The 3,081-nt window shown below is 44.1% G+C and overlaps 1 protein-coding gene across 1 annotated transcript in view; it reads right to left on the reverse strand.

Annotated features, from left to right (window-relative positions):
* cplx2b (complexin 2b) overlaps positions 1–1,369 on the reverse strand; it is a 67,398-nt gene extending 66,029 nt beyond the window's left edge. The window contains exon 1 of the mRNA XM_023991897.2: positions 1,303–1,369. The gene's annotated coding sequence lies outside the window, so the exon portion shown is untranslated. The remainder of the gene's footprint in view (positions 1–1,302) is intronic.
* Between the last annotated feature and the right edge of the window lie 1,712 nt (positions 1,370–3,081).

Here is a 3,081-nt window from a genome sequence, read left to right on the forward strand (position 1 = left end):
TCTTTCTTTCTCTCTCTCCCCCTCTCTCTCTCCTTCTCCCCCTTCTCTCTCTTCCCCTCTCTCACTCTCTCCCCCTCTATCTCCTCTGCTACACTGCTAACAGAATAGAACTCACACAGGAATCATCAAACTCTCCATCTCCACATCTGTCATCGTCAGCCCGCTATTGACAAGACAATTAATCTCTTACCAACTAGGTGACAGGCAAGCCTGTGTGGCATTTCCTCCTCAGCAGCTGCTGGAGGCTGTAGGCTAGTATTACAGCTATACAACTATTACAACATATACTGTAGGTGTATTACTTGAACATTTTAGCATTGGATGTAAACAAAGCAATCTATATGACCTTACTGCATATTATGACATCTTTATCCAAAAGGTTCACGCACTTAATATGAATGAGGGTTGCATGAATGAACTGTAGGGTTGGCTGCCTCCAAGCTCTGATAGGCTACTGTACTTACATGGCTGGAGGATGTTGCTTCAGCTATAAGCAACTGTCAAAAGTATTACCATTGGTAGGCTAATGGTGAAACACTGGCACTGACTGTAACTGTTGAACTCATCCTTTAGTTCTCAACAACAAGGATTAACATGGTCTAATTGGTGGACCGGTGTACTAGATGTTTCTGTAGTCTGTATACTTATGTTTACATTATCTCTCTCTCTCTCTCACACACACACACACAGTGTGAGTGCATATAGCATGCATATATTGGCTAATCAATTTAGCATCACATCAAGTATTTAATGTGTCCATAACCTGAATGTGGCTCATTTCAACAGACTGGTAACCTACACCGTCAACAAAAACACGTTGGTCTACGCATACAACATATAACATGCATATACAACTTGAACAACGCGATAGACATGTCAATATTTTGTTCAAACCAATCGCTCATCGAATAGAGCATCTCAATAGACTATCTAATGCATGCACAACAACTGCCCATTCCGGCGAAAACATCAGCGTTACACACACGCATCTCTCCTTTCTCAACCGCGCTCAATAGCTTTGAGGAGGACACAAATACCCCCTCACATAAGGCGAGATTATGGTGTCAAAATAGCCAACAACCATGAACACTCTTGTCTTCTTCCAACAACATGGTGCTGAAACTAACAGCTCAACACGCCTTGAAACCATCGCGTGCCCAACCCTTTCTCCATCTTCGACTTCAGTTCGCACTACCAGTAACCCTAGCTGGTTACAGAACCAGTCAAGTGGAAAGTCAAAACGTGTTCCAGCTATGGTAAATTGTTGTTCCTCAGAATTAATTGATCGGTTGTTTTACTAACCTTAGAGCGACTGGAGAAAGTCAGGCAGCGGCTCTCTCGGTCCCCAATACACCAGTCTGTCTGTATCCTCCACCGTGTAATGCTCAGTAGTATCGCCCGCCCTCAGTCTACCCCCTCTCTCGTCTATTTTCCTCTCCCTACCGCCCCCTTCACTATTCATCCTACCACTTCAAGCTTCTCCAATGAAAGATACGGAAAATATCACAACATTCACAGTTTGCATTTTTGTATCCCCTAGAATAGTTCAAGTCAACTTTATATAGTCCGGATTTAATAGATTTCATGGACACCAAATGGTTATTTCTGGTAATGTATATTACTTATTGTAAAATACTTTTCATGGATAAAGATTGTCTACAATGTGCTGTTATATTATTATTTAGAACCCATTATGCTTTTTGGCAGACTTCAGCAGAGAACTTATAGGTCTACAGAACAGGCAGACTTCAGTAGAGAACTTATAGGCCTATAGAACAGGCAGACTTCAGTAAAAAACTTATAGGCCTATAGAACAGGCACACTTCAGTAGAGAACGTATAGGCCTATAGAACAGGCAGACTTCAGTAGAGAACTTATAGGTCTACAGAACAGGCAGACTTCAGCAGAGAACTTATAGGCCTACAGAAAACATTTGACAATAGACTACGTAGTGACAACAAAGAGGTATTAGGAGATATTCAATATAATTAATTGTTGATTTCGGTGACACATAGATACATACATTAAATTGATATTGTAGATGCCATGGGTAGGTGCACTGATCAGATTGATGCCATGGGTAGGAGCACTGATCAGATTGATGCCATGGGTAGGAGCACTGATCAGATTGATGCCAAGGGTAGGGAGCACTGATCAGATTGATGCCATGGGTAGGGAGCACTGATCAGATTGATGCCATGGGTAGGAGCACTGATCAGATTGATGCCATGGGTAGGGAGCACTGATCAGATTGATGCCATGGGTAGGGAGCACTGATCAGATTGATGCCAAGGGTAGGGAGCACTGATGTTGCGCCAGGCTGCAGGGTGTGTGTAACCAAGCCTCTGTTGTGATGCTGCATGGCCTGTGTATCAGGAATCAAGGTAAGACCCAGATGCAGACCGTGTCGAAGTAACAATTTTTTTATTACATCGACAGAAGCAAAGGTACAGGACGGCAGGCAGGCTCAGGGTCAGGTCAGGCAGAGGTCGGTAATCCAGAGATGGGGCAAAGGTACAGGATGGTAGGCAGTGTGGTCAGTCGGGCGGGCTCAGGGTCAGGACAGGCAGGGGTAAAAAACCAGGAGGACGAGAAAAGAGAGATGGGGAAAAGCAGGAGCTGATAGAAAAACCACTGGTAGGCTTGAACAAACAAGACCAACTGGCAACAGACAAACAGAGAACACAGGTATAAATACACAGGGGATGATGGGGAAGATGAGCGACACCTGGAGAGGGGTGGAGACAATCACAAAGACAGGTGAAACAGATCAGGGTGTGACAGTGTGTAACCAAGACTCTGTTGTGAGGCTGCAGGGCGTGTGAGGCTGCAGGGCATATGTAACCAAGGAATCCATTGTCCGTCTGTTATTGCAGAACTCCTACATCAAGCCCATAGCAGGTGTTCTGCTGAGGTAATACAACACTCACATACAACAAGAGAGAACATTAGTGGGGGAGATTAAACACATCAAACACACATAGCCATGAGGTCTCCTATTTAACATGATGTGTTGTATATCAGTCTGGGAGGAGGTCTCCTATTTAACATGATGTGTTGTATCAGTCTGGGAGGAGGTCT

This window comes from Salvelinus sp. IW2-2015, linkage group LG8, assembly GCF_002910315.2.
Source record: "Salvelinus sp. IW2-2015 linkage group LG8, ASM291031v2, whole genome shotgun sequence".
In the NCBI taxonomy this organism is placed as follows: Eukaryota; Metazoa; Chordata; class Actinopteri; order Salmoniformes; family Salmonidae; genus Salvelinus; species Salvelinus sp. IW2-2015.